This window comes from Lycorma delicatula, chromosome 1, assembly GCF_047948215.1.
Source record: "Lycorma delicatula isolate Av1 chromosome 1, ASM4794821v1, whole genome shotgun sequence".
NCBI lineage: Eukaryota > Metazoa > Arthropoda > Insecta > Hemiptera > Fulgoridae > Lycorma > Lycorma delicatula.
The window spans coordinates 61654910-61674766 of record NC_134455.1 but is presented as its reverse complement, the minus strand read 5'-3'; positions in this window follow the sequence as shown (position 1 = coordinate 61674766).

The following is a 19857-nucleotide window of genomic DNA, read 5'->3' as shown; positions in this document are numbered from 1 at the left end:
TATAAAACAAATGATTTCTATTGGGAAAAAAAGAAAATGAAGAGGATTCCAAATTTTTTTATTTAGAAAAATGCAATATACATAGGTTGTTTAAAATTAAAGTGTTATATATATATATATTAAAAACATAAAATACATTTTTTTTAAAACGTGTAGCTTTCTCTGATGAGAAATCCTTCAACAGCTGTGCAAAATTGAGAGTTTTAGCTGTTTGAAATTGAAATGTTAGCTAGCCCTGACAACAGACTGAGAAATTGTGCTTTTCAAGTAACTTTTTATTATTTTTAATTTGGAGAAGCTTTTCTTTCTTGCTGCTACTGACACAGGTATCATTAAAAGCATTTTTCAGAGCCGCCACAGCAACATTTGGCACTAAACTATTTTTTAGAATAAATTCCAGTCTATGGTTGGTGTTAGTAGATTGATTAAGCTAACAGTTCATTGTAGAGTTCAATACCATCAGTGATGGCATACATTATCACTCAAAGCTAAATACAAAAATTGGCAGCGTTAGAGAAGCTCTTTGTTTCATAAAGCTTTGGTTTAAATTTCCATTGTCAAAAATTCAAATTTATCAGATGTTCATTTAATTGATGAAATAGTGATTTGTGAACAATATCCAGTTTTTAAATGAAACATTCTATTTTGAATTTCTTTTTAGGATTAATAATAAATAGCATTCATCTTCTCATTCTTAATTAAATTGCTCTTTAATTTTTCTTTGCGATTGATGTGCTTGAAATTTTCTGCAAGCTTACCTGTTTGTTTTGCAATAAACCCCCATCATCTGTATGAAATATTCTTAAAATAATCTACTGTTTTTTTTTTAATGGATTTTGCATTTGAGATCAGTAGATAGGTTTTGCAGAATTATTCTGACAACATTTACTCTGTTTAAAAAATCATGGAAAATTAAAATTATTTTAATTTTTTAGCTGAGGATTCTGCTTTATGACGAAGAAGCAATGTCAACTGAAATATTATAAATAAACTATCATAAATTTCTCCAATTGAATATCTAAAAGGTTTAAATGCATCAATCGTCAATTCTTCTTTCCCATCTCGTTGTGCTCTGTGGTTTAAACATTAACGTATCTTTTAGATTACTTTTCAAAATTGCCCATTGACATGTGAAATAACTAAAATAATTATAAATTGACTGAACTACCTCAAAAAATAAAATAACTTATTTTTATGAATCAGCAATTATTAAATTAAATGAATGAGAGTGACAGGGCACAAAAAATGCGCAATTATTTCAATTTATTGTTACATGTCTGTGTTATTTCCTGTCATATTTGCACCATTATCATCCCCTTGGCCATGCATATTTTCGAAAGAAATTCCATATGTATCGAATGTTTGTAAGATTTTGTTAGAGCTTCTCTATAGTTTCGCACAGTGGAAGAAAAGTTAAAAAATGTTCTCATATTTCAATTCTTATGTCTTATTCAATAAAAACTAATTACAGGACAATCGACATTTGTTCTACTTATTCTATGATGAGATTCTTACATGCAATCAACAGTAATAGAATAATTTTTACTTCATGCATCATCAGCAATAATAAAATCTCCATTTTGCATGGTTTTCATAAATAATGAACATTAATTTCTTTATTTTTAATCCTTCGACAATGATCTTTAATTATGTTGTCAAATTGTGCCAGTAGTTCAACCAATTTGAGTAAATTTACATTATTGTTTTTTTATAACAAATCAGATGTACCACAAAATGCAAGACATTTTTTGCCAAAAAATTTACTGTTGTCATTAAATGTAGAACAGCTTCCCAACACACAGTTTTTGGATTTTGTCTTACCACAATTTAATCTAGTTGTTAATTCAGTCTATTTTGTTAATGACACCTTGTGGATAGTTTTTTGAGTTTTCATAATCTTTTAAATGCTGTTACAAATTACCAATAGTTAAAACCGGATTATGTCAAAAGAATGTTAGAATTACTAAATGGTTTACAACTAACAAAACACAGTATCCATTGCAGAATATATTTCCCAGGATCAAAAAACGTTTTTTCCATTTTTCAGTGTTTTTATACATGCAAGATGCCATAAATTTGTGATGAGAATCATTAACACGTTAACTAAAATGTTGGATATATTTTAGTAGGCCCTTTAAAAACAATTCTGGACCATAATTCATCGGTAATCATCACTGGCCATTTTCCTGGATTGCATTCATACAAAATCGTGACCCATTACAATTCAGTACTTTCTGTTTTGGTCTGCCTCATTGTCAATAATATTTTTTTTCATTTCTCTTTATGTTTGTTAGATAATTATCAAGAGAATACAATCATTTTTGTAAGTTTTTCTGTCTTATTTTCTCTGCTTTTAAGAAGCTTCAGAAAGTGTTTGTCATTTTTGGCCATACATTTTGCCCTGAATTACAAAAATGTATTATTATTTGAGAAGTCCTAGGAGATAGGAGTCATTTCAGAAGAAAACTACTTTTCAAAATTATAACAAAATTTCTTAATTATTTACTTACCTTCTCAAAAGATAACCACGACAGTCACCATAGCAACAGGTATTATTTAATTACTGCTGAAGATATTCAAATGTAATATACTGTAACTGTAAACACATCTACCTTGCTGAAGTTTAAGATTACATTATTATATACAGTAGCGACAGCCCTGTAGCAACATGGAAAATCTAACGGCTAATTATTCTGACAGTAATGTTGTTACTCTATACTTTGCTTACAGCTTGTTATAAAAATGAAACTATCAATATGATTATCGTAGTTTTATTTCCCAAATTATCTTTAAATGTAATCTACTAATAACTATCCAGTGAATTTATGAGTTGATCTGTAACTCATAATTTATAAGTTTATTTTTCACAGACAAAAAATACATTGCACAGCATTTAATTACATAAAACTTGATTGTTATGAAAAGAAAAATACTATTTTGGTTAAATAAACATAACCATATTTATTTAAGAATCAACATCTATATTGATGAGAATTTGGAAATAAAACAGATGCCTAGATTTTATTTTTTATGCTGTTAAAAGTCAAACTTATGACTAACTAACAAATACAACAAACTTGATTGTTAATATGTTTGTTCTTTATTTGTTTTTTGCAACAGTTGTTTTATGTGTCCATCTTCATTTCCCTTTAATGCAAGTTTCCTCAGGTGGGCCTTTTACAAAATTCCTTCACCTGTCTCTATCCATGAACAATTTCTCTTGTACACATCCTCCATCACTTTATTTATCCATTTCATTGTTGGTATTCTACCTGTTTATTATACTTGCAGCATCATGTTTGGTAATCTTTCCTCAACCACCCTTTCCCAAACCACTGAGCTTTCATCTTCCAATTGACTCAACAAGGCTTTCCCAATTTCACTTCTTTCCTAATCATAATGTTCCTACCCTATCCTTTGTTGCTTTCCCTAGTATGGTTCTCTTGAATTTCATTTCTGCTGCCTCTACCCAACCCTTTATCTTATTGCCACCTGTCCAGGTTTCTGCTGCTTAGGTAAGAATTGGCATAAGGTAGGCTAGTACATAACTCTTACATTGCAAAAGTACCTCCTTGTTCCAGACCAGACTTTTTACACTGATAAAATGTACTTGCCTTCTATAAAAGGGCAGTTTGATAAGTCTGTGACTTCTCAGAAGGTGGCGCTCCAATCACTACTTTCTCTTCATAGTTTATACTTGTTATCTTATCTAGGCTTGCTTACAAAGTTTTGAGTAATTCTGATAATTAGTAGATATTTGACAGTGCTTGAAAGTTGTCAAGAAAAGGTTTAAAAACAAATTCTGCGTACTCATGAAACGCTACTGTTTGCGAGGAAAAATAATAAAGAAAACAGAACGAAAGTATTATGGAGAGTCTGCTCCTTTTATGGAATTGTTTAAAAATGATAGCTCCATTGTTCGCTGAACAGTGGTATGTGAGATCATAAACATTTCAACTAAATGTGTATGGCGAATTTCACATGAGTGGTTGGGTATGTGGAAGTTATCGGCAAAATAGATGCTGTGATTGCCTGACCCCTGATCAAAACCATTGCCATGTGGCAACTTCAAAGCAATGTTTGACCATTTCCCAGTGCAATACAAATGAGTTTTTGCAATGTTTTGTTACTGTTGATGAAATGTGGATATTATACGCCAAAAACAAAACTTTTCAAAAATATCGGGTGAAACCAGCCTGCTCTGAAAAAGACAAAGATGTTTCCTTTTGCTAGTAAGAACATGGGCATGGTTTTCTGGCATGCACATGGTATAATATTATTATACCATGATATTGATCTTCATTGACTACCTGCAGGAAGAGAAAACATTCATGGGAGAGTATTATGTCTTATTATTGTGCTGGTACTGAAGAAAAAGAGGCCTGATTTAGCAACAAAAAAAATGCTGTCACCATGACAGTGCACCAGCTCAGTCATCTGCGATTTCACTTTTAATTCATTAGCTGAATTGTGTTATGAATTTTCCTCATGTACCCTATTCTACAGATTTAGCTCCTGATTTTTTTTTGTTTCCAAACCTAAAGAAGTGGTTTGGTGGAAAGAAATTTTCAATGAATGAGCAAGTTATTGCCGAAGCAAATGAGTATTTTGGAAAGTGACTAATCATTCGTTTTGGAAGGCATAAAAAAGTTAACAAAATTGCTGCAATAAGGTTATCAACCTAAAAGGGGATTATGTTAAAAAGTAAATTGAATTTTATAGAAAAAAAGGCTTTATTTTAAAGTCAGTGACTTATAAAACCACCCTCGTATTCTACTTAATTCTTTATCCATCCTCAGAAAAAGCTGTTCCCAGATAAGTAAACTCTTTTACCATTCATAGTTATGTCCACTAAATTTTCCTTTTTTTATGTCTTGCACAATAACTTTACTGTTCTCAATACTAAACAGCATTACATGTATCTGAATTTCTTTACTGTACACTCTACATAACTTTCAGACCCTCCAAATAATGAGATTGTCTAAAAATAAAAAGTTGCTATTAAAATGTTAACTGTCTTGAAGATTCCATCCATAGTTATAAAAAGCAGAAATGTAAATAACGTGCTTCTTTTTTTCAGCCCATTCTCTACCTCAAACCAATCTGACCTCCTCAGCTTGTCCTGAAACAACTCTGGCTATTCTCACACACAGCTTTAACCATCTGGATGTCTGTTTTATCCACATTTCTTTCTAGCATCTGCTACGCTACTACCCTATCCACACTATCATATGCCTTTACTTTGTCCAGAAACTCTGTTACTAATATCTTATTATAATCCCACTTCTCACTCACTTGTGTCTGTGCAAATATTGCATTTTAGTGGATTTACCATATCTGAATCCAATCTGTTTGTCTTCCATCTGATGCGATTTTCCAATTCCCTTTCAAACAGCTTTGCCATGTGCGGAAGTAGTGTAATAATACTTCTGTAATTACTACATAACCTCTTCTTACCTTTTTTAAATAAGGGGATTATTATTATTCCCTTCTTGCAGTCTTCTGAAATCACCTTCATTTTCCATATACTTAAGATCAGTCTGTACAGCCTCTGTAAACCACAAAATACTCCATTGTCTTGCTGCTTACTTCATCAATTTCTATTGCTTTGTCTCCTTTCATTTTTCTTAAAGCATCCTCTATCCCATTGTTATATAACCCCTCTTATGTACTCACTTCCCTAACCCTGTCCTCTCCTTTCCTTCCATCTTTCTTCGCCACAATTTGGATTAAGGAGTTGAATAAAATATTCTTTCCATGTACAAAGTATCTTTTCCTCCTCTACTATCACATTTCCTAGCTTGTTCTTAATAAACTTTATATCTTCTCTTCCTTTTCTTTTACTTTTAATAACACCAAAGAGCATTTTCTTATTCACTTGTGAGTCCCTTTTCAGCTCATCTGTAAACTCTTTCCAACATTTGCCTTTCTCTCTGCTTACAACTTTTTTACATCCAATTTTGCTTCCCTATATTTATCCCAGTCTTCATTCTTATGGCTGTCCATGTTTTCCATGCTACCTTCTTTTCAACTGCCGTCCTTACTTCGTCATACCACCACTTTTCTTTTCTTTTCCCATTGGTTCTACCACATATCCACTCTGCTATACCCACCATGGCCTTCTTGAAGCATCCCCCACTCTTCCTCAATCTCTCTTATTTCTCCTTTAGGTAAGCATTCCTTTATCCTTCCTTCAAACTCTTCCCTTATCTTGTTTCTTTCAACTTACACACTTTAAGTTGTCTTTCCTTCATACCTTCACACTGGGAATTTTTCCAAATCTATGCTTAGCCGTTACCAACCTATGGTCTCCAACCACTATTTCTTCCCTCTCTCCACTAGCATATCAGTTATCTCTCTCTCCACTAACACAAAGTCAGTTACAGATTTTGTTCTCTCTTCCCATCCATACTTCATAACCTTCAATTCTTCCATCAAACCATGTGTTACCCACTATGAAGTTATTCCATTCACAAAATTCTGTCATTATTTCACCTCCATTTCTTACTCCACCATATCCATGTGGCCCCATTACCGACTCTATTCCATTTTTTTTCCCACCTGCACATTCACATCTACTATTACTGTCTCCTTATCCTCTATGCAGCTATCCAGTTTCTCTATAAGAACTGATTCTAAGTATCATTGGTTACTTAAACTGTAATGTCGATTTAAAACCATATTTCTAAAATTGAAGGATGAAGTTCTTGTAAAGAAAGTCTATTATAATTTGATTTTGTAAAATAATAAATGTGTTTTGCTATTATTTATTGTAACTTATACATATTTGGCAAATCTTAGTTGTAACTATTTTTAGTTGTAAAATCTTTTGAAAATTTAAAGACATAGTTTTGTAAAAGTAACATTTTATGTATGTATGAATGAATGATATAAGCATGAAGTGTCTCTCCCCGTTTAATAAAAAAAAAAAAGATTGGGTAATCATATACTTTTTTGGAGTTTTTCTTCTTTTTTTTGTAAATAGTTGTAAATATCTTTAAAAATATTATATGAAAATTGTTTTTATACCTCTTAAATTCTTAAGAGTTGCTAAGGTAATTTTTTTTAAATGAAAAAATTATTCTTAAATAGAAGTAAAGGCTCTTTCATGGAGTAAATTTTAGTTACAGAAAGGTTTAACTACACTTACTCAAACTACTTCAAAACCTCTGAAGAAAATAAGTATATGCTTGAATTATTTCTTCAATTATATTTTATTTAACAAGCTTTTAATTATTTTTTGTGCTAGGAAGTTACTTTTAAATTAGCAAATCTTTTATTTCAAAAATCTTTTAAATTAATCAATATTTCTTCAAAAGTAACACAGATTGTATAAATCTGTAATAGAATTGCAGAACATTTTCTAATAGCTACGCTAATTAAAAATATAAAATAAGAAATTAATAATTATTAGCAATCGTGTCATATTAACATTGATTTTTCTCTCCAAATATTTCTATTTTTAGTTTTCCTGTAGATTATTGCTGTGCTGTGTAGACATTGTTTTTGGGTAAACATTTTGTTTTCACTGATGACTTTGTAAAAGATTTTGTGCTCTGATAAGATTTGGAATTCCTTTCATGGTGTTTTTAATCTATCAAAGTTACTAGTTGCTGCCAATATTTTTTGAGTACTTGAATTTTTCTGCAGCAGTTAATTTATCCTTTTTTTCTATTATCTGCCTTATCTTCTCTTAAGACATTTTTCTTTAGGATTTTGCTAATTATTACCTTGCAAATATTATAGGATTAGGTATCTCTATTGCACCCCCTTCCTTATTAAGATTGGTTAATCTTGCTGGAATGTTATCTTGTAAAATATATCTTAAACATTTGTGAGCAGAATTTATCTACTAAGATAAACAATGAGTTATGTATTTCTAGGGTTTGTGCTAAGCCTGTAATAATTATTTTAAACATTCTTATTTTATTTACTTTTATCCAGTTATTACAGGACATATTTTATAAAGACATATTTTATATTACAGGACAATATCTGGACATATTTTATAAAGAATTATCTTTTCGAACGGTATGTTTTTTTTAGCATGGGGAAAAATGTTATATTAGTCTATTCATGCATGAATTTTTTAATTCTTTCAAAAAATTCTCAGGGCTTTAAAATGAACCAAGATAGTTAGGAAAAATATTTTTTTTAAAAATTAACTTCACTTAATTTAGTTTTTGGGGCTTGACATCACATAGTTTTTTCAAGTGGCATCAACTGATGCCACCATTCATCTGCTGTAACTACTGAAAAATAAACTGTTTTGAAAGCAGTATTTATTTATTTTTTTTAATTACAAATTTCATTATACATTTATAAATATATTTTCATTATATAGGTTACTTTAAATTAAAAAACATATTTTTAATTGTAATATGGATTTTTAAACCACATGAATGTATTTATATGAAAATCTTCTGTACAGGCTCACGATACTTTTTACACATGTAACGAGTGCGACTTCTGCAATTCTTGCTATGACATTTAGGTGTCTGCGTTTTTGTACCTTTAGAGGCAACACCACCAAATCTCATTTCAAGTAGTAATTTTGGTGCTGCATTTATTTTCTATTTTACAACAGGTTCTTCACCATGAACTAATGGTCTCCTTACCCTTCTTTTATTATTAAAACCAGCATCACTAACTGCTAAAAGTGATCAAGCAACAGAATGCTTTGAATTTCAGAAATGGACAATTCTTGTTCTTTTTTAACTGTAGACTAGCCACATGTTTACCAAGCTCATGTTCAGCAAGTGAAAAATAATATGCAGGTACCATTACTCTTTACTCCATGAGGATAGTGTGCAATCATCAGATACACCCCAACCATGAACAATTTGTACTGTTGAATGCTATCTGGCTTGCTGATTTTTACATGGTTTTTCTGTGAACGGTCTTATCTTTCAACCTGATCTTCTGGAGCTGCACCTGCATAAGTTGAACTTGTATGTACTGGATTATTATCAATCCACCTGACAATTGATATGTTGTCTAGGCTAATTATATTACTGCATGAACTTCTAGACAACAATTTTGAATCAACAAGTTTTTCTGCAATTGCTTTTGTGATTTTGTTAGTTCAAAGAGTACCAACAATGTAGATTTTATACTCTTGCAATTGTCGAAGTAGTGATAATGTAAGTAGGTTGTCCTTAAGTAATTATATTTGATGTCGTGTATGTCATGACAAAGTCTCAATACAGTGTCACTAATAGGACCTAAAGGACTCAGATATTTTTTTCTGCACCCTGATGTAGTTCAAAACAGCCAACATAGGCACTTGAACTAGCTTTCAGTCAGATTATGAACCCCCATTTTTTGGGCTTATTCTTTAACTATTGCTTCAGATGGCTGTTCTCTTTGAATGGTACCATCATCATCTCATCAATTGACTGAGGTTTCTCTGGTAATTCTGCCTCATGAACTGAATGAAGAGTGGTTACTGTAGGCCTAATTTTCCAAAATTTATAATTTATTTTTAGTTCCTCCTTATCAGAATTATTTTAAAAATGAAGGAATCATTTGATTTCTTCAAATCAAATCGCAGTTAAAACACCTATCAGCTATTAAGCCCAGCCTTAGTCCTGGATTTGAAGACTAGTACATCCTGCAAGATGAATATCTTTTTTGTAGGTATCACAGTATTGATTCTTAAAAATACTTTCATCTCAGAAACTGAAACTTTCCATTCAGGATTTGATGTTTGCTGAGTGTATCGTACCATTTCAAAAGTAATTTGACAGATTATCTAGGAACAAAAATTTGAAAAATTAATAAGGAGTATCACTGTCAATAAATATTTCATCAATACCTTTGAAGTTAGAGGATTTCCAGAATATTCATTGTCTCTTGATTTTGGTTTGCTTATTTTTTGATTAACTGGAGGAATATCAAAGTAAATTATTTGATAGTCTTTGGCAACTAGCGGAATTTTTTTCTTTTTGTTTGATGAACAAAGTCCATTCTATCAACATAATTTCTTTTCTGGTCTGATGATATATAAGAATGATCTTTGATCACTGCACTAAGAATTTACTTGTTGCTTGACCCAGTTGGAAAAACATTTTCTGTTTGTAATGGCATGGGTGCAGCTGCAGAGTTTAGCATTTGCTGACTTGATTGAGCCTCCACCACTTCTCTTACCTTTTCATTTGTTCGTTTCAGCCACTCAGAATCTAAATTAAGTTCATTTTATTCCAGATCATTTATGTAATTTTTTCCTCTATATTAAATGGTTGTGTTTATTCATTGTCATCTTGCTCTAAATTACTGCAATCTCAATCAGATGGCATATTAAATGATAGTAGCTGCTATTTCATCATCCTGAAACAGAAACAAAAGAAAGTAATACAGTAAATTTGCTTTTCAATGTAGAAAACTTGCTATAAATGATTCATTAAATTTTGACTTTTTTCCTGAAAATATAAAATTATAAATATAACTTAAGAATTTTGACATTTGAATTTTACATGTAAACAATACCTAATAAGGAGTACGTAATAAATTTAAATACATAAATAGCTAGTAAATTTTCTAAATTAACAAAAACTTAATTTTACTTGCCGTTTGAATATGCTTGTTCAGTAGAATTTGATGTAAAAAATTCAACTTCAGCACTACTGACAACCTAGAACCAACATCAGAAATTGTTATAAATTAGAAATAAAAATTTAAGCTTGAACTCTGGTGCTCACTTTTTTTTTAGCTACTAGTGACATCATTTGTTGACTAGATGCAGGGAAGGAACATGAGCTGTAGAAGTGTAAACCATTCAATGAGGTATGTAAACCATGCAGCTGATGTAATAGTAATATCTGGCATTAAATGATGCCACTATGCATGAAGAAGTTAAAGATAATTCTAGTCCATGATTTTTTCTTACTTTTAAAAAAAATTATAGTTCACAATCTCATTTTCTTGAAAGTGGGGGAGGGGGTTACTGGGAACAAAAACAAATTTTAACTAAATTATCTCCAAGAAAATCTGTTAGATTTAATTTATTTAAATTAACCCTTGAGGTACCATGGATTTAGATGTGTAGGTTATACCAGGGTGGGTACAAAATTTATCTACTTTATTGTTTCTTTTTAGTTGTAAATAATAAAAACAAGTACATTTTTATAAAAAACTTTTGCAAAGTATAAAAATTTTAGTTAATTTTCTTTTTGTTAATCACTTGAGCAAATTAAAAACTGTATTTTTTCTTTATCTGATAATGTGTTTTGCAAACTCATTGTTAACAATCGATACACTGCCAGTTTGCTTGTTCTTTTTTACAGATAAATATAGTACCAGCCTCATTTTCTTCCTTGTTTAATATCTTGAACCAACAGAAGTGTGTTTATTGTTGTATGTTTATTTATTGCTATGTGACCATCAGTATTTTCAGATATAAATAAATTCGAGAGAAATATACATGTTTAAGAATGATTTATTGTTAGCATTGCATTTCAAATTTTCATGAACCATTGCTTTTCTTAGAGCAAGCAAGAATAATATTTTGCAATTTCTTATTTGAACTGGAAACAAGAAAAGGTGCATCTATTAAATAAATGCATTCACACAGCTAGCATCAGTTAGATTGTAGAAAAGTTTTAGTGGTTGCCGTCTTGTTGTTGAACATGACTATTCCCAGACAATTTTTGTCAAACTGTTTGATTGGCTATAAGAGTATTCACTCGGAATTTCAAGGATTAACTCTTGATGAAACACAAATTTCATAACGTGTGGCCAGCTCAGTGCCACAATCATCAAAAATCATTCATTTTTCTGAAGATCTTTTTGTTGTTATTTTTATAAACATTATTAATTTTTGTTACAATACAGTTATTGTTTTATTATAATTACAAAATATAACAAGAATTTTAATAACATTATTAATTATTTATATACTTTCTTTAAAAAAATATAATTAAAAATTGTTCATTGTCCACCTGGTTGAATGCAGTTTTTACATATTGTCTCCACAAATGCATGCTTCCAACTTTTGCAAAAACCACTGTCTTATGGTTTTTTTTTTAGATGGGGCAGAAAGCTCTTAAGTTTTCTCATGTACGTTGGTGGGTGTGGAAGTGATAGTGTTATGTCATTTTCAGGGACTCATCTTTATAATATTGGGAATATGCATTTCATAAATTCATTGCTTAGCTTGTTGCTCCATTAGAGATCTACTGTCTCATTAGAAACTCTCCTCTAGATGATGTTCTGTCTAAGATATTGTTATGCTTGAAAATTACATGAGCATTTACCCCTCCAATGTTCAAAATAATAAAGAACAAACAGCAAGTTTAGAAACTGAATATTTTTTTCAAAGTGTCAAATACATCTATATCATACTTAATACTGTTATAAAATATAATTGTTTATGGATTAGTTTTTCATCTTTCTTCATTGATTGTGCCATGCATTGTTGAAAGAACACAATTATAGAGTGTTCACAGTATTATTCACTGTTGTCTTGTACAAAACAATAGTTATATTATCTTGAAATCCAAATATTAAGCTACCAACTGGTCTTTCTTTAATTTGTGCAATAAAACGTGATGGAGTATCTGGTTTATCCTTCAATAATGGGAAAGTCATGTTGGAGAATGTTTCTGCCAAAGGAACTGAGGTAATTTCACATGTTACATTCTTTCCTTTACCAGTGTTGAACCAATTGTTCTGAAGTTGCTGTTATCTCCATGTTGACATAGAAATAACCTTATACTGATTTCTGATAGAAATGTCTTAAGTTAAATGTTTAATAAATGCACATGTTCAAATTTTAATGCCGTATTTTCCTGGGTTTTTGGGCATGAACACACACCTTAAAGCTGCATGCTCCTCAAATATTCCAATTTGGTTTTTGTATTTATAGCTTCAACCACAGGCCCAAGAAGCTTGGTTATAATATTCTGTTAACCCAATTTCAATGGTTTTCTAGGTCAAAAATACCTAACTGATTTTTTTTTTCTTATGCACATTGGACCAAAGTTCATTGAATATCTTCCACTCTTCTTCAGTTTGTTCTGTCTGGTTCAGGATTTTACTCCAAAACCTCATGTTACTGTAGTCAGAATCGGTTACCTCAATTTCACCTACTAACTTCAGCCTCTTTATTGCTCATTGTTTTTAAACTGTTATCAATACATACTCTATCTTTCTGAATAATCATATTTTTTTTTAAATATTGTGAATTACAAAAGATAAGAAGAATTGAAAGTAATTAAAGAAAACTAATGTAAAAGCACAATGGCTACTCGGTATCGTTTTTATCCAAATCAAAGAGAAAACAAAAACAAACACTTTTGACAGCACAACCACAAGTGGTGTAAATGTTTTAGAGCATTTACTAAAACAGGGAAAGACCTTGAACAATCAGGTAATGCAAAACAACAAAAAATATTTTCAATCACTGTCATGCCACCTATACGTTTCATCAAGTGTTAATATAGGTATTTTTTTAGCTCAGTAAATTTTAATGTCTTTAAAAAATGCCTTTTTAGGTAAATATCATGTTTTTTCTTTAAAAACAATCCTACATAAAAAATAGGCTCTACTAATCAAAAGCTTATTCAGTTTCTTATAATGTGTTTATGGTTTTGTTCTAATTAGTTATGGCCTAGTACCATTAAAAATTAATATTATTTTTTTTTACTGAAACCTGATTTTAGCCCATTTCAGTAAAATCAGGTTGTACTTGGATTTTTAAAAAGTATTGTCAAATATGTTTCTTAGAAAAACCTGCAGACTAAAGCTGTTTCCAAAGAAGATAGTTACATTAACACTTGTTTTTTTAAATTAAATAGTGTCAGTTTATTTTAAACAATTCCTATTCTATGAAGAAAAGATGAGTTGCATATTTTTTTCTTATATAACTTTTTTATAGATATTGAAAGCATTTTCAAAGAATAAGCAGTAATAATTGGAAATATATAATGTAAGTACAAGATAGCTGTAATTATTCAAAATCTTTTTTATTTAACTTTGTCTTCTTTAAACCAGTTTGGTTTACCCTTGAGTGTGCATGTGTGTATGTATGAGCACACTCTTTGCTGATGTTAAAGTACATGTTTCATAGTTTTAACCTGTGGAGTGGATACTGTAAATGACTGGTATTTGCTTTGTAAATACCAGTGGTTATTTCAATTTGTAATCGTTTAATATTTATTGCTTTTAACTTTAGTAGGTGAAATAGTGGTAAAAACATTAAAAAAAGGGAAGATTTAAAAATGCTAAAAAGTAAGAAATTTTTTTTAAACCTTTTCAAAAATAAATTTTGGGAAATGTTTTATGAAATTTTCACTCTGGGAAAGTATGGTTACTAGCTGAAAATTTTGAAAAAGCACATAGAGAAAAGCAGCACACATGTACTCAATCTTTTTTTCAGCTAATTGGAAACTTTCTTGTTTAATATTTCTCTAAGTAAACAATAAATACTAACCATATTTATTATCTTTATTATGGGCAAGATCCAACATACTATATTATTATTGGGTAGTTTAAAATGTCTTTTAAGTATTACTTATGTTTATGTATGTATACAGATGTGGTTTCTCTGGAATAGGGATATCAGTTTCTATGAGGGAAGGCTTTTTTATTAGACTGTGGCATTTACTACTTATCGACAGATATTTTCTGCTCTATAATATTGAATACTTTGCATAAATTACATATATGTTATCTGTAAAAATATGTGTTTCTGTAAAAAAAAAACCTATTTTTTCTACAATTGTCTCTTTATAAGTTGCTGTTCCATATGCTCTTTTGTTTTTGTAAAACAAACTGAATGTACACTAAAAATTATTTTGGTAATTTGTACAAAGCAAATGTAATGTTTTCAGTGTGTCAGACATGTTTAAAGTTGTAATTTGATTGTTAGATCAATAAAATAGTTTATTGAACTATTTTTATGTAGTGTTTTCTGTTCATTGCTATTATTATTGTTGTAGTATTCTACTTTAAAATTTATTAAAATTGGCTGAATTGATGTCGCATTTAAAATAATTTAGATAACTGTTTAACACTTTTATGTTGTATTATGTTTAATTATTTTTCTTTACTGTTAAAATATTCATTAAATGTATACAATATCATATTTTGCAGTGTTGTTCATGTGTACAATAGCATTTCACTTAAGTTACATTGATGAGATTGTTTGATTATGTGATTTCTTGTTTCTTCTTTTCCTCTAAATTTGTTCATGTGTTGTGATTTATAAACTTGAAATTCACTTTGGGTGATATGAAAAGAGAGCATCCATTCTTTCATAAAAAAAATGCTTGCTTAATTGAATGGTGTGCTTGTTAAAATGGTTGTACTTTGGGTTGGTGATCATAATTTAGTTCAGTAGCATTAAAATGTAGAATTATAAAAAAAAATTGTTAAGTATCTTTCTAGCTACATTATAAATATAAGTATGAAAATAAATCACAATCCTAAATAACATAATTTTAATTTTTTCCCCAGTTTTCCTGCCAGTATTGTAGTAATATTTAATATCTTTTGTTCTAAATTTTAAATAACTGACATTTTTCATATCTAATCTTAACATAGTTTTATCCAAGTTTGTTAGAGCCCAATGTATTTTTTTCTCTTTCTAGTTCACTTAGTAGTAATAAAAAAAAACATTGAATGTAGTTCTTTCCACCTTAATTTCTGTTACTGATCGAAAGAAGGCCTTTTTCACTTACAAAAGCTCTTTTCCTGTGTTAAAACCTCTATAGCATAATATGGTAATAATACTGTAAAAGAACCTATAAATTAAAATATATTTCTTTATAATTCGGCATTTTTCTTCTACTTTATTGTCGTTTAAATTTCTTCAATTATCTAGAGATTATGATCCTAGTAAGACCTTTATTAACCAGATTGTATTGGTAATTGTTTAGACACTGGCAAAAATTTACAGTCATTTTATTCTGATATATTTGTTAGATTTTGAAATTATCAGTGATTTCTTAGTAAAAAGTAATTAAATCACATACTTAAGATATTACCTAAAAATACTGTGATTGTTTTTGCATGAGTTTCTTTAATAATATTAATGTTTTTATGTTAACTTGTGATTGTAAAAGTGATCTTATTTTATATTGTTTGTATAAATTTAACTTAATACATTTACTTACAGCTGACTGGTTTTAATGCAGTTTACAAATGCATGTTTAACTTGGCATTGTTTATTTAAAATTATACACCTTAGCACAATAGTTGAGATTTTTTTGTATTTTAATTCTATTAATACATTGTAATAGGATTATTTTGTATAATTTATTGCAAACATTTTATGATAACTGAATTTAACATAAATTTGTAATATAAAGAATTTTGAATGAAAATTTTAATGTAATTTAGAGTAAACAAATAAATTGTTTTTCTATTTAAAGTATATATTTTAATATTACATTTGTTTACTAGACCGTTCCTATGCACTGACAAAAAAATTGTGCAATCTCTATGCTATTATAGATTTTTATGGCATCATTTATCATTAAAAAAATTGGTCATGATGGTTCTAGCCAGAGGAATAAATTTTTCCTATGCTGTCAGCCTCAGCAGCATTTCTCACCTTTTTTAAGCCCAAGGACCAGTAAAATGTATCAAAACTTCTACGTACCAATTAGTTAATTAGGCCTAATTTTTTGGCTTATGATGGTATTCCCAACAATTGGCATGTATTGTGTCATTTATATATAAAAACGTGTTTTGAATACTTATTAAAAATAATTAATTAAATTGGTGGTAAATTATCTAAAGTGAATCGTGGAATAAAGACTTTATTAAACTAATAAATCATATGGTAAGAACATCATTTAGCATGTTGGCCCTTGCACAGTTCCTGGATATCTGGCTGAATATTGGTCAACTTCAGTCAAAGATTGGCACTTGCATTAAGACAACTTCTATATTCTGTTTTTATTTGAAGAAGAATTGAAAATGCTTTCTCACAAAGATAGGTATTGAAAAAAATTACATGATATGATGTTCAATTCTTCAGATAATTAAGTAAATTCTCACACTGAAGGTGAGTTCCAAAATCAGGTCAAACCAAGATCAAGGAATTGCATTTTAAGTCCAGTCATTTGAAAATTCAACTATTATTTTTTCAGTACTGATAATTCATTCTTCTGATGATACTAAACCTGAAATTGATTGCAAACCCACAGAAACTTAATATAAAAATTATTCAGAAAACATGTTTTAAATTACTGTTGTTTGGGTAATTTTCAGTTTAAATCTGTCTGCAGACCACAGGTTGAGATGCTGCTCTATATTTTATTTTTTTTGTTGAAAAAATCAATGTCCAGGAAATGTCCTTGACATTATTTAACAAAATTGCACATGTATGTTAATATCAGCATAACCTTAATTCATTGTTACTCAAACTGGGAGGCGTGAGCATATCGAAAAGAAAATATTAAAAAAATGTATTTACTGAAAAGAAAGTAAAACAGAATAGATTCTGACTATAAATAATAAAGTACACATTTACACTGATATAATAAACTTATAAATGGGATTGTATCAGTACTGCACAATTATTATTATTTAATAATTAACTTATCAATACTAAATTAAAAACAAGTTTAATAATTATTAGTGACTTCCTTGGCCCTGTTTTGCAGAGCAAAATTTTTCAAAGGAAGTTTTAATATTAGAAATAGGCACTCTTGAGTTCTTTTTCTATATTTAGCTGAGATCTATATTTTGTCTTCAAAGCAGCCACCGCAGAAAATCCGGTTTTACAAAGATAGGATGTTGAAAATAGTAGTAGTATACAAAATGCTCATGTTTTCAGTGCAGAAAACAGTCCTTCCCAACATATGTGTATTTGCTGCTTGTAGTTGAAGATTCAAGGCATGTAATTTCTCAAACATGTCGACCATGAGCTGAATTCCATTACAAATAAACCATCTGAAACTTGTTGGTTTTCCTATTCTAGAAAAATGGCGATTTCATCTCTTAATTCATAGATACATTGCAAAAATTTCCTACATGATTATGATCTCACCTCACAATAAAATAGTAATGCTGGATGTACTGCACCCATGTCTTTACAAAGTGTAGTAAAGATTATTGATTATGGGAGGTCTCATTTTTATAAAATTGACTATGGTTACAACCGTTATTAGCTCAATATTCTTTGGAGGCCAGAGCTTCGTTATGGATCATGCAATGTGTCCTGACTCACTGTGGAGATGTTTGTTTTACAAGTGCTTGTATAATTTGAAGTCTTCCAGACATTGAATGAGTACCATTGGTGCATATTCTGATCCAATTTTTCCACTCTGTTTGTCTTGTTTATAAAATCATTTAAGATAGCAAATAATGCGAGTGCTGTTGCTTTGAGTTCTATTGGTTGGCAGAAAAGTAGTTCTTCTACTGCTGACATACCATCACAAAATCAAATATTAGCAATGAGGTGAGCATCTTTATTGCTATCTGTTGCCTCATCAAGCTGGATTGAAAACAATTTGTTATGCAACTTCCCAAAAACCTGATGCTGTACATCTTTAGCTATATCACCAATTCGACGGGCAACAGTATCATTTGATAGAGGTGTGGACTGCAATAGTTTGGCAAAATTAACTTCAAATATAGTTTTTACAATCTCAATTGAGCTGGTAAAATAAGCTCTTCACCAATGATGTAAGTCATTTACATCTGGCTATTTTATATGAAACTCTGTAACAGGCAAGAAAGCTTTTTCATTCACAAAGTTTTTTTAAAAATGATGTTTGCTTTTCATATGATTTTAATTCAAAGAATTCTCAGAGTTTGTTTATGTACCCACTATGAAGTGTTTCCAAATGTCGTTTATTAGGTTTCATGCTGTCTGCTGCCAAAATTGTTGAGCAAATGACACACATGGGCCTTTCTTCTTCATTTACTTACTGGTACTGGTAAACCCAAAATTTAAGTATTCTTGAGAATATTTTCTTGATTTTATTTTCGGAACCACAAAAATAGTTGATTCACTATCATCTAAAGCTCGCTTACACCCACTTAAAAATGTATCCATGATTCTGAATAAATCTACTGCTGTGAATATTTAATACCGTAAATTGCAACATACACATTCACGGTTTTGATAGTGATAGAAGGATCGATTCGACTAAGACTGGCTGGAATCGAACGAGGTGCAGCATTTAAATGCGTTTGTACAGATGTTCCAGAATGTTGGAGAATTTGGAACTTCTCTGAAGTCGCAAGAATGTCCGATATGGTCGCATAAGACAGAGCAATAGAGGAGGGACATCAATTCTGGTTTTGTCAATGCAGCGGTTGGTGTTACCAAATATCAGTAAATTTATTTATTGTATAAATTAAATTTCCACTTACCAACAATTTAAAAAATGTAAATCCTACTACTTTTGGAGCTGTTACTACATCTTCAGGGATTTTCCAAAAGATGTTAATTTAAATTCAAATTAATAATTGTTTTTAAATTAAACTGTAATGTTCATAATAGTTGGTCGTCAAGAATAGAATTAATTTGTACGTCAATAAGACAGTAACGTCATGTTTGTAAGATGTTGTGACTATTATGAAATCTTTTAGAAAATCCATGAAGATGGAGTAACAGTTCCGAAAGTACTAGGATTTACACTTTTTAAATTGTTGGTAAATGGAAATTTATACAATTGTATTAATACCAATGGTGCCAAATGCTTAGTAAATTAAATTTACTTATTCTTCGTAAATTGTAAGGATTGTAATTAAGGTCTTTAGCATCAAAATATTCAAAATACATTATTATTGTATATATTGTTATTGTATGAGAATGGGAGCACAATGAAAATTGGATTGCAAATACTGAACGATTCAGAAACACTGTCTTAATTGGTAAAGCTGTGAAATATGTATTCA